The 14015-nt window shown below is 32.5% G+C and overlaps 1 non-coding gene across 1 annotated transcript; it reads left to right on the forward strand.

Moving 5' to 3' along the window:
- The first annotated feature begins 4949 nt into the window (after window positions 1–4949).
- On the forward strand, window positions 4950–5054 carry LOC115988201. Its single transcript, XR_004091376.1, has one exon. It is a non-coding gene; the product is annotated as a small nucleolar RNA snoR69Y (small nucleolar RNA).
- Window positions 5055–14015: the final 8961 nt, after the last annotated feature.

The following is a 14015-nucleotide window of genomic DNA, read 5'->3' on the forward strand; positions in this document are numbered from 1 at the left end:
CACGAAATTATACACTAGTAATAATAATGATAAAGATCTATGCGTTTTAGACATTCTAAGAGATTGGATTATCTATCCTCAAAAAAAGAGATTGGATTATCAGAAAGTTCATAAGTTTTAAACAATTAATTTATTTTAAGTCATTAAGTGTCTAAAAATGATAAATATTATGGAAAAAAAAAAAAGAAGCAAATCTAGACGGTTAGGATAGTAAATTAGGACTCTGAAGTCAGAACAAGTACTAAAAATTAATTCAGAAGAGTCAAAACACCCAAAACTTAAAACAAAGCACCAAAAAAAAAAAATTGTGATTTTTCAGATTCCAGCTCAACTCTTAAGCCCAAGGCTTTTACCTTTTTATAAATAGAGGAAATCCCTTCATTTACAAAGCACACAAAAATCCTTTGAAAGGGTTTTTGAGAAAAGAGACATAAGGTGGTTGCTAATCGTTTTTGTCATCTATTTGCTTGTAGGTTTTTTTTCCCCTTGTATTGACACAAGTTAATGCTATTTGTTGTTAGGTATTCCTTAATTGCATCCAGCCTCATAATTTAAGTTCTGATGACAAGCAATAATCATGATGTTTGATTCTGCTTCTATTGAAATACTTTTGTAAAATGTAAACTATTCATGCTTGTTAGGCATGTTGTGAACAAAAGTATTTTATCTGCTTTTTGTCATATTTTACTTTAGATTTTCTCATTAAGATCCTTGTTTCCCTAGGAAGATTATTTTTGTAAAAATTTTGTAATCTCCTAGGAAGATTATCTTCATATGCTATTGGCATTCTGTCGGGGGCGAAAAAGTTTTCCTTTCGACAATTAAGATTTATATTGGGTTGGGGGCCTAAACCGAAACTTGATGATGGGCTTGATGCACGGCCCAAAGGATATTGGCGAAGATCCAAAGACTTCAATGTATTTTATGCCTTTGGTCTAGATTGAGACTGACAAGAATGACCCATAAACAATCCCTACAGCAGACACGTCAGCATGGTTAAAAAACATACTGTAAGAAATAGCCCAGCAGTAAAATGTTTCTGCAAAAAATAGCCCAGCGGTAAAATGTTTCTGCTGAAGATAGCCTAGTGGTAAAATGTCCCCAGCCGGTAAGTAAGACCAAACAGAATAAACTTCCAGCTGTTAGCTATTTCACAGATTAAGGTAAGTATCCACATTTTCAAACTCATCATCCATTGGCTCCGGAGAAGAGTCTTCTAACACAATAATATGAGAGAAAAATTCTACAGTGATAGTTACATCATAACCTTTAATAGTAAATGAGTAAATGAATATTATGAGTTTCATTATAACAAATAATGAGAAAAACTTAATGTGAGGTGAAGGGAGAGAGAGATCTTAGCTAGCGCAGCAAGATCATTATGGTGCCAAGGCATGCTCGTGGATATAGTGTAGGTAGTGAGTAGAGAGAGTCATTTATGAGTATTATGAGTAATGAGTGAGAGTGTATAGTAAAGCTGCTGGAGTTTTCTGCTGGGGGTAGATAAGTGTTTATGAGTAGAGCTATGAGGAGTGTTTGCGATCTAGGAGCTAGGGAATTTAGTTTCTAAGCTTGAAGCTAAGAAACTTAGTGCCTTAGAACTTTGCTAGAGCTTGGGGAAGGCTAAAACAGAGAGGTTAAGGAAGAACCTCTTTCTCTTAGTGTGTCTCTTAGTATATCTTGGTCCCCCCCCAAGTGTTAATGGAGAGTTTCCATTTATAGTTGAGTTTTAGGGGGTAATTAGCAAATAATCTCTACTAAATCTTTCTCAATCTTCAGAAAATCCTTAAAAAATCATTCCTAGGATTTTAGCTAAGAGTGGTAAGCTCAACTTTTAGAAGGTTCTTGCTGTTTTGGGTAATAACAGCTAAGATTCTGACTTAGCATTGAATGTTGATTGGCCTTGGCTGATGGGATTAGAGCATGCATTAGGCTAATGATCTTGGTTATGCTGTTGCTAGAATCAGAGTTCCTTAGGGCAGATTGTATCACCCCAAGCCAAGTGTCAATCTTGGAGCCCTTGTTGGAAACTCTGCTGGGATCCCCTTGGTGCCCTTCAAACCACATTTCTCTAAGTTTCTCCATTTGAGGTTCATGTGCTTGGTCCATGAACTAGAGAATACACATTTTTAGTATGAAAATGAATTGATTTCAAGTTGTTTCAAGAGCTTTAATGGCCTGGTCATGACTACTCTTGGTTCTTGACCAGATGGGTTGGAAAAGAAAGAAGGGACAGCTGGCTGAAGCTTCCCAGCTTTCTGTCATGTCACTTTCAGCTTTATGTCACATGAAAAATGATGGAATTTCAGCTTGTGAAGAAAGGGTTTAGCCCCCTAATAGACATGTGTCCTCCTCTGATCTAATTGGACAAGTTGGGACTTGATGGGAATGGGCTCCAGCTGTTGAGTTGTGCTAAAATTTGGTTGGTTAACTCATGTAAGCTTTAGCTGCTGGGATTTGTGTATAAGCTGGGCTGGCTCAGCTGGGCTTTGTAGTTGAGCTTCTTTGGGCTTGGTTATCCCTACAAAATGAAGAGTTTTGCCATGAGTGATATACATGGGCTTTTATAAATTTTGTAAGAGATGTATTTCTTGAGGGATGAGTAGTTATATTTCCCATGAGTGAAGGATTTAGTATATGTAAAACAATTGTCAAAATGACATTTGAGTTTTGTAAATATATGCCAAAATAGCATTTGGGCTTTTATGAAATAGTGCCAAATTAGTATTTGGGCTTTGTAAAATAGTACCAAATTAGTATTTGGGTTTTAGGGGTGCCGTGTCGTAACGAACTTTTAGAGGTGTTGTATCGTAACGAGCTTTAGAGGTGGTTTTGTTGGGCTTTTTTCAGATTTTGCCCACAAGTTAAATGATATTGGGTTTCTTTATTTATTTATTTTTTTTTTTTTTTGTGGAGCTAGCATAATTTTGTGGCCCAATTTTGGCAGCAATATGGTGAGTATTTTTGTGAAAACCCAAGTTGGATAATATGTAGGATATAGTGGGTAGTATTTGTGAGAGGGCTCAAGGCAATTTATGGGACTTGTGTGGGGATTTTTTAGGGAGTGGGCTAATGAAATTAGGACCCGAAAATTCGTACCTCAACACATTCTTATTTACACTAGTTTGGCAAGTTTGTCTCAAATTTGTTTATGAGATTTTCGCAAACTTTAGTGTGCTTTCAGTTAAAATGTTCTTTTTAGTGGTTTGTTTTGTGGGTTGGCTCTTCTATGTTAAGGTTAATACTAATAGAAGTGATTGCTCCATCTAAGTGCCCGTTAGGTTCAGCTTTTTGGGGCCAAAAAGCACAAAACCAAATTGTAATTTTTTTGCCATGTTTTCACGTTGGATCCCAAGCAATTTTAGATTTTGCACTTTCGGCCCTAAAACGTGAAAAAACACATTTTCATGTTAGACCCTTAGTGTGAGTTTGCGTATAGATAAAAAAATGAAAATTATTTCACTATTCAGCTTATTTTTGCTATTATTCATGGGGTCCACTATACTATTTCAACTAACTTTTACCTTTATTTACAGTACTTTCAGTAATAATTTTTCAGTTTCAGCAAAATAAGCGATATCCAAATACACTCTTAGAGGTACAATACTGTAATGCAAAAACGCAGTACAAATCGGGAACCGTTAGAAACTTTCTCCCATATTCTTTAATAACCTTTACAATTTTTTCAAAAACCCACCAATTTTACCCTTTTACCTAACCACAAAACAAAACCCATTCTCATAAAATCACCATGTTGCTAGACTCACCTTGCTGGTACATTTTTCCTTTATGTTTTCTTGCGTTTTCTTGTGCATTTTTCATCTAGTACATTTTTCTTCTACATTTTCATCACAATGCAACTTCAAGTGACCTTGTGAGATGGGCAGCCACAGTTGTTGATGAGAAATTGGGAGTGAGTGAGAACTAAAGAGAACTTTAGGTGTTTACTAAAGAGAAGTGACAACAAATCTCTCTGGTCATGTGTCCTTGGATGCTTGTCACTTCACTCAGGCTACCACCTTCATCTGTTCCTGCAAACAAGGTTTCAGCAAATACTAAGAAATCAGCAAATACTAAGAAATTCTATTTTACGTACATATTGTTATTTTTGGTAATTTATAATTTAAACTACAATTTTGATAAAATTTAGTCAAACACTCACAATTTTCAAAAAACATTTTTTAACTTTTACGAAATACTTTTTTTTTAAATAGAAAAATCTTAAACAACATAACACATATTTTTATAACACTTTTTCATCTACATGTATTTTCACAATACTTAAACAGCATTATTAGAATAACATTACCAAACGGCTCTAATATCATACCTCAATTTTAAAAAATGCCTTAGAAAAAAAAACACTGTTACAAAAAATTGAACTAAACTGACTCTAATTTGTGCTGGATTGAGATTAGGTACATTAGTGAGATTTTAAAGTGAAAAAGAAAAAGAAACAGTAAAAAAAAGTTGAAAAAAAGCAAAAGAGAAAGTAAAAAAAAGTAAAAGTTAACCACGAAATCATTTCATATCATGGATTTGTGTCCGAATCAGACACTTTTGGCTCCACCAGGAAATTATTGAGTACTATTTGAGAATATTACTATACACATTTTACTTTTTACTTTTATTGTTCATCGAATTATTGTAATATTGCTATTTACTTTTGTACTCTATATAGTTAGGCGAAAATAGCCAAATGACACATTTTTTACTTTTGTCCGATTTTACTGTAGATTTTCTATTTGAGATCCTTGTTTCCCTGTGAAAGATTATCTTTGTATACATTTTGTAATCTCCTTATTTTTTTGCACCCCCTTTTTTGATGGCCATGTTTTTTTTTTTTTTTTTTTTTTTTTTTTTTTTTTTTTTTTTAAGTAAAATTTTCTACATTAATGGTTTGAGTTGCTTTTAAAAAAAAGATGTTTGAGTTTTTTCTTTGTTGAGGTTGTTGTTGAGATGATGATAAATGTTTAATCCCAGCTCATTATGAGACCTTTCTGAGGTCTGGGAATGTAACTATCCTCTATTTCATTTATCTTATGTCTTTAATCATGGCACCTCTCATTTACACTTGTTTGTCAAAGTTTGTCTCAAATTTGTTTATGAGATTTTCTCAAACGAGATAGTGTGCTTTTAGTTAAAATGTTCTATTTAGTGGTTCATTTTGTGGGTCTATTGTGTTTGGATACCGTTTATTTTGTTGAAATTAAAAAATTATTGCTGAAAGTACTGTAGATAAAGGTAAAAATTAGTTGAAATAGTACAATAGGGTCCATAAATAGTATCAAAAAGTGCAGTGAAGCCCATAAATAGTAGCAAAAATAAGCCGAACAGTGAAATAATTTTCATTTACAATCTCAATCCTCATCTTATTGTGAAATTATTTCATATGACAGCTCTATTTTTGGTCCGTATTAGACATTTAGGATCCGTTTGGTATATGTATTTAAACACATGTTTTTAGTTTTTAAATAATATTACATATATTTTTACACATTTTTTTACTTATATATATTCTAAAAAATATAAACAACATTAGGAGAAAAACATTATCAAACGGCCCTCTAATTTTCAGTGGAAACCTGACTCTTTTGGGCTTTGGCTCCGTCAGGAAATTATTGAGTTTTTAGTACTATGGGAAACCTTAATTGGTTGTTCAGGTGTCAAAAAAAAGACAAAAAAATAGTCAGAAAAAAAAAAAGTTAAAAAAAAAGACGGTACCTATAAAATTGAAAAAAATTGAAATGAAGCTGTAAAAAAGGTAAGGTGTTGTGTTAACAGACATCTTGTCTGTAGCAATCTTTTTGTCTTTTTTCAGATGTCATTTTTTTCAACTTGTATTTTTATGTATTTTTCTTTTATTCATCTCATGTGTTTTATGGTTGTGAACGGGTACCACCAACAACTTTCTTGAAATTTGTCATACAATTTTTTTTTTTTTGAAAAGTGTTAATAAGCACCGAAAGACACAATAATTAACAAGCACCGAAAGGCAAAATAATTGTCAGAGTTGTAAACGGCCCCACATCACCCTTTAATTTGGGAATATTTGTACACATTTACTGTTCATCAAATTAATTTATTGTAATATTACTATTTACTTTTGTACTCTATATAAGGATCTTCCCTTGGTTGTATTGCATCAGTCATCAGCCATAGCTCTTAAGTTTTCTCCAAGCTTTCTACACCCTTTTGTAATCCAGAAAATCAATAGTAGAATCAAGTACCATCTTCCATCAGAAATCTTTCCTTTGTAATACGTGAAGAATTGAAATCAGTTTCAACACTTGATCTATTATTCAAAATAGGTTCAAGTAAGTCTTCAATTTGCTTTCTTGTATAAGTCATTCTGTCCTGCAAATCTTCATCACTCTTGTTTCATTGTTGCTCACTTGTTCTCTTCTTAGTAGTAAGTGTTGGGTTTATTTGTTCTAAATTGTTGATTTAGTTGATTCTTCTTCTTCTGGGTCTGACATGTCGAACCAAAGTGATACAGTAAATAATGAGGAGATGAACATAGGAAAAAATCTAAAAGGTTGGAAAATGCCTTCAGTACCTGTTAATCAAATTTATAAGCAATCTATTTTTTCAAAATTTTCAATTAAGTCAGACTATAAAATAAAAACTTTTGAAAGAACCTTCTCTTTAAAAAATGAGAATGAGTCAATGCAATTATTCGATGAGGAATTAATGGATATGCAATGGAAGTATTCATTTATTCATATTGGATTAGTTCAAGTAGCAGTTAAGCCACTAATAAGACAGGGATTAAATACAAGCGTATCATTATGTTTAAGAGATGGTAGACTCCTTAAATTTGATGACTCTCTATTAGGAATGATTGAAACATCTTTATATGAAGATCCAATTTATTTTAATTGTTTTCCAAATTATTGTTTAGCTATGTCTGACCCACACTTATTGCGTGGATTAGAATTGGATATTAAAATTAATAATAATATGAGTACAGGATCACAACCTTTAACAATAGTGTATAGGATTTGTTGTAAATTAATGAAATCTAGATTAGAACCACAAGCATTTGATAGAAGCCCAAAAGGTTACACTGCGTTAATACAAACAAATGCTAGGAAGTATAGTGTTCAAATTCCTAAGAGACCTGAATCGAATCAAAATACACTTCCAAATCAATCCATACCTGAAACGGTTGAACCTGCACCTAAAATTGAAGAGAATGTAGATGATGATTGTTATACATCACAAAGGTCAGATGGTAAAGTGGCTATTTCCTTTCAACGAAAATCAGATTCTCACATTTCAAGTTCTTCATCCTCTAGGCAGTTTGAAGATAGACAGTTAAATAAGGGAAAAACAATAGACAATTAACTCATCAACAAAATTCTAATAAAACCTTTTTCTCAAGTCATATCAGCATCCACTGTTGCTTTAGCCAATCTCATCTTCTCCAAAATCAGTCAAAATCTCAGTTTCCCTTGTGAATTAGTTTCAAAAATGTTTCCCCTGAATTTGCATTTACTCTTTTCCCTGAAAACTTGCACCAGAAAAAGAATTTCAGTTCTCCTTCCTCATACAAAATGCAAAATTTACAATAATAGAATGGCTTTCTCTAATGGGGTATGAGACAATTTTTTCAACCCTTCCAACCTCCCTCTTACAGTTATTATGATTATCAAGAAGCATGGTTTGATGCTTTCTCTTTCAGAAAAATCAGTATCATTCTCCCTCAGTTCTTTCCAGATTCCAAAGATTATTACTCTTCTTTTGTCCATTATAAGTTACCTTGGATCATGTAAAGGGATTATGAATTCTTGTTACCTTAAGGATTAATTATGTTGTCAGAAAGACCTCGGTTGTGACAATATTGTATGAACTATGCTAAGTTTGCTTCAGAAGAATAAGGAAAAAAATGGAGAATAGAAAAATGTTGGAAGCAGCAACTCAAATATCAGATGAAGACCAAAGCGATTCTTCACCTTCTAGATTACTTTCAAGATGCTCAAGACTTGTATGGGATAACATTTCAGTTGAATTATTGCACCAGATAATTATATAAGATTTTCAGCATTTTTTGTATCAAAATAAATCAGAGGATTTTACTTTTGGTATTATTAGACAAATTACTTTTGGTGAATTAGACAGTTCTGGCAGCTCGTATCAGACCTTTCACTATTCATTTGCAATCTGCAGTATCATTTGAATTTTGGTGGTATCAGGAATTGTTGAAGACTTTTCTCTATTCATCTACCATACTCTTTTGGCAGTATCGGCAATTATTGGAGACTTTTCACTATTGGTGAATATTGTTGTTCATTTTACTTTCCGTTGTATTATTGCAATTTTATTATTTACTTTTGTAGGCTATATAAGACACCCTTGTATTGGGGCACTTAATTTCAGCTCTATGTTTTCCTCAGTTTCCAAACTTTCCTTTGCAACCTTCTTTTGTACCCCAAATCTTCATTTATATTCCTAACCTCAATCTTCCCTTGTAATATTATAAAATATTTAAATGAATTTTAGAGTTTCAAGTATTAAGACTTAAGAAAATATCATAATTTTGTAACTTTCGTTTCATTTATATTTTGCAACTTCCCTTGTAACCTCAATCTTCCCTCAATCTTCCCTTCATTTATATTTTGCAACTTTCGTTTAACCTTCCTCCAAAGGAAAAAATAATCATCTTAGACTATAAGAAAAATCATAATTTTTTTACGTTTAATTTTTCAAAACCATGTTTGTTTACTGTGCTCAAATTGGACAATCAAATTAAAAGATATGACTAGATCAAGTTTTAACAGTCAAAATGCATTTGCATAGCTAAGGCGAATCACATGTGGTTACTACTAATTAATTATGATTAATCTATTAAAAGAAGGATAAAGTTTAGCTACAAAATTGATTGTAGCCTTAGACCACAAACTCACTCAATATCTTTTTATTGGAGGTGGATTTTGACAAATCTATCATTGGATTACATATTTTTCTTATATACTCCATGTTTGCAAAATTTCAAGAAAATTACAGATCAATAGTTATGTCATCAATAAAATTTTAAATTGTAAATTTTTGTAATTTAAAATTATTCATGAAATATAAGATTATAGATTATATAGTAAATAATATCCGATTAACACAAAAATTGACATGTATATTAAGAGCATAAAGAACATATAATTCAACGGTTAGATTTTCAAAATATGCAGTAATATTTATTTTATTGAATGACTTTGTAGCCTAAAGCTACAACTAATTTTGTAGTTAAACTTAATCCAAATTAATATAATCATTGTGAGAGGAGTAGATTCAATTCTGGGTCTTAAAGCTTGCATTAAAAAGGGCCTTAAAGCTTGCACTAAAAAGGACGGGCTAGGCCCACTACTATAAATCATAAAGGAAAGTGTCCCCCAGATGATTCTCGAGGAGTTCAAGATATGCTACTAACACTAAAACTCCCATCCGAGGAAACAAACATGGGTGACCTCAGATAATACAAAGGAGTAATCCCGGAAAACTAGTTTCCTTTTCGTAATCCGAGGAACCATTCTCCTTAAGCATATCATGGGAAACTCCTTGAGGGGATAAACATCATAGAGATTGCCACCTCCGCATTAATGAGAGGTTCTCCACCTAAACCCTGCCACATTAAATGCATGTGAGACAATCTAAAGTCCTGAACAGTACTAATATCTCCAAAGATCCTGTTTTAGGATAAGAACGGGGGGAAACCAATAGGAGGAAAAATATACAAAAAAGATCTAGTTAAGGGTAAGCTAGTTGGAGGGATAAGGGAAGGAAAAAGCCTATAAGAAAAGAAGGGGGTATGAGAAAAAGGGATCCAAAAAAAAAAAGAAAAAAGAGAAGAGTGGAGAGATTTTTTCTTATCTCTGGATCCCATCACCACGGAAAAGTGTGTAATGATTGTTGCTAATAATATTAATACAATATTGCTTTCATAAGTTAGTTGTTTGAGTTTTCCATTGTGAAGTTTTCACCACGTACATTAGATAAATAAATTATGTTATTCGGATATCCAGGCTGAAATATATCTTTAAGGGCTTTTCGGCCTTTTTAGATTGTTTTTGACCCCCACAATTATTTAGATATATATTTTTTGGGTTGTCTTCTATATATATAACTCAAAGAAAATCCAATTATATTTTAATTGGATTCTCAATTTTGCACCATGTGTCCCATCTAATTTTTTAATTTTTGTGCTAAGTGAATTATTGAGTGTAAAAATCGATGAGTCCAAATTCAATTAGATTTTAAATTGGATTTTAATTGGAGTCCAATTTTGTGGCACGTATCTATCTAATTTTTTAATTTTTGTGGCAAGTGACTTATTAGGTGCAAAAACCGAATAGGATAAATCCAATTAAATTCTAAATTATATATGTATAATGAGAAATAATTATATATTTTAGAAATGCATAGTTTAAAAAAAAGTTTAAGCTAATATCATGTATAATTTGAACATTTTCTAACAAAAATGTATTATTTGAAATGTATAATTGTGATTATTTTTAATTATACTTGTGCATATGCATGAAATTATACACTGGTAATAATAATGATAAAGATCTATGCGTTTTAGACATTCTAAGAGATTGGATTATCAGAAAGTTCATAAGTTTTAAACAATTAATTTATTTTAAGTCATTAAGTGTCTAAAAATGATAAATGTAAGGACTCGATTTGTAACGACCCAAAAAGGATATTGGGTTCGCACGTAAACAGGCCCAAACAATATAATTTGTAGAGCGTGGGTATTAAGAACTAGATTAACTTTCGTAAAATGAAAAGATTTACCCTCACGTATATTGAAGGCTTAGAGCTGGCACAACAATCGGTTTTTTTCTTGTAATAGATACAGTTCTTTTGCTTTTCCCGTTTTTCTTCTTCAGTCTTTGCTTTTTTTTTTTTTTTTTTTTTTTTTTTTTTTTTTATGTTCTGATCCCCCCTTCTGCATGTTCTTCTTTTAGTTTATATACCACCCTCTGTGTTCCATCCTCACCACACACGTGTAGGTTGGGTTCGGGGGATTTCTTTCTGTCTCATCTAGTGCCTCCTGGAACTTCCTATGGGCAGCTGTAAGGCTGCCTCATTACTGTTCAGGTATCACCTCCACATTAATGCGGCCAGAGAGTTGGTTGAGAGGCAATTAATGCGGAGGCAGCTGTAGTTATAGATATTTGTTTGTCTTTTCTTTCTTACCCTTGGTCTGTTATCCCATCTTCAGTGGTGACATAATTTCGAGGTCCAATTGTAACAAGACCGCGTCCTGATCGTCCTCGGACGCATACTGCCAACGAGTATGGTGTCCTCGGACGAATACGGAACTCTACTTTCGTGATATTGACTACCCCCCCCCCCTCGGTAGTTACCCTTACGACCTGACTTGGGCCTCCTCGGACGGATATCCATCCTCGGATGGGCCACAGGCCCAACGATCCTGACCTTAATGGGACTGTTGATTGACTGGCCCCCACAATAAATATTATGAAAAAAAAAAAAAAAAGTAAATCTAGACGGTTAGGATAGTAAATTAGGATTCTGAAGTAAGAACAAGTTCTAAAAATTAATTCAGAAGAGTCAAAACACCCAAAACTTAAAACAAAGCACCAAAAAAAAAATTTTGTAATTTTTCAGATTCCAGCTCAACTCTTAAGCCCAAAGCTTTTACCTTTTTATAAATATAGGAAATCCCTTCATTTACAAAGCACACAAAAATCCTTTGAAAGGGTTTTTGAGAAAAGAGACAGAAGGTGGTTGCTAATCGTTTTTGTCATCTATTTGCTTGTAGGTTTTTCCCCCCTTGTATTAACACAAGTTAATGCTATTTGTTGTTAGATATTCCTTAATTGCATCCAGCCTCATAATTTAAGTTCTTATGACAAGCAATAATCATGATGTTTGATTCGCTTCTGTTGAAATACTTTTGTAAAATGTAAACTATTCATGCTTGTTAGGCATGTTATGAGTACAAAAGTATTTTTATCTGCTTTTTGTCAGATTTTACTTTAGATTTTCTCATTGAGATCCTTGTTTCCCTAGGAAGATTATCTTTGTAAAAATTTTGTAATCTCCTTATTTTTTTTGCAACCCCTTCTTTGATGGTCTTTCATTTTTTTTTCCTTAAATAAAAAAAATTAAAAAAAAAACTTTTTTGAAGTTTTTGAGTTGCTTTTTTTTTTTAAATGTTAATTTTTTCTTTGCCTAGAATGTTGTTGAGACAATGATAAATGTTTAATCCCAACTAATTATATTTATGAGACCTTTCGAGGTCTGGGAATGAAACTATCCACATGTATGATGCATCTGATCCTCTATATCATTTATCTTATTTTCAGTTTCTATGAATCATTTTTTACCAATTATTTCCTTAATTATGGAACCTTTTCTTTGTATGCTATTGGTATTCTTATTTACACTTGTTTGACAAGTGTGCTTTCAGTTAAATATTTCTTTTTAGTGGTTCATTTTGTAGGTTGGCTCTTCTATTTTAAGGTTAATAGAAATAGAAGTGATTGCTCCATCTTAGCGCCCATTTGGTTCAGTTTTTTGGGGTCAAAAAGCACAAAACCAAATTGTAACTTTTTTGCCACGTTTTCACATTGGACCCCAAACAATTTTAGATTTTGCGTTTTCAGCCCTAAAACATGAAAAAACACATTTTCATGTTACACCCTTAGAGGTACAATATTGCAATGCAAAAACGTAGTACAAATTGGGAACCATTAGAAACTTTCTCCCATGTCCTTTAATAACCTTCACCACCGACGAACCCACATTAGGGCAGAGGGGGGCCATTACCCACATTAGTTTTGATTTTCATAAACATTTTTGTGTTTATACTTTGCCCCCCCCCCCCTCCCCCCTCGCCCCTCCACTTCGAATCCTGGTTCCATCCTTGACCTTCACAATTTTTTCAAAAACCCACAAATTTTACCCTTTTATCTAACCACAAAACAAAACCCATTCTTAGAAAATCACCATGTTGCTGGACTCACCTTACTAGTACATTTTTCCTTTATGTTTTCTTGCGTTTTCTTATGCATTTTTCTTCTAGTACATTTTTCTTCGACATTTTCATCACAAAGCAACTTCAAGTGACCATGTGAGATGGGCAGCCACAGTTGTTGATGAGAAATTGGGAATGAGTGAGAACTAAAGAGAACTTTAGGTGTTTACTAAAGAGAAGTGGCAACAAATCTCTCTGGTCATGTGTCCTTAGATGCTTGTCACTTCTCTAAAACTACCACCTAAACCTATACGTTGCAAACAAGGTTTCAATAAATACTACTCCATTTGTCCCACTTTGTTTGTCATGTTTGAAAAATCAAACTTTTTAAGGGAACATCATTTATTATCTTGTCTACTTTTTAAAAATGTATAAGTTTCCAAAACTATCCTTAAATAAATTTATCAAAAAATTGAATTAGTAAATTAATAGGGCTATAATAGGAACATTAGTAAATTAATGACTTTTATTTTTAGAAACAGGACAATATTTTGGGACATTCCAAAATGGAATAGAGGATGGAAGGAGCAAAAAATTCTATTTTATGTATATATTGTCATTTTTAATAATTTATAATTCAAATTACAATTTTGATAAAATTTAGTCAAACACTCACCATTTTCAAAAAGCACATTTTAACTTTTAAGAAACACTTTTCTTTTAAATAGAAAAATCTAGGGGCTGTTTGGCTGTGTTGTTTAAACAGCACAACACAGATTTTCACAATACTTTTTCACCATACGTATTTCCACAACACTTAAACAACGTTATCAGAACAACATTATCAAACAGCCCTAATATCATACCTCAATTTTAAAAAATGCCTTAAAAAAAAAAAGAAAAAAAAAAAAAACACAATTACAAAAAGTTGAACTAACTCTAATTTGCGCTGGATTGAGATTAGGTACATTAGTGAGATTTTAAAGTGAAAAAGAAAAAGTAAAAGTAAAAACAAGTTGAAAAAAGCAAAAGAGAAAGTAAAAAAAAAAAAAAGAAGTTGACCTCTAAA

The sequence above is a fragment of the Quercus lobata genome, chromosome 4 (assembly GCF_001633185.2).
Source record: "Quercus lobata isolate SW786 chromosome 4, ValleyOak3.0 Primary Assembly, whole genome shotgun sequence".
Lineage (NCBI taxonomy): Eukaryota > Viridiplantae > Streptophyta > Magnoliopsida > Fagales > Fagaceae > Quercus > Quercus lobata.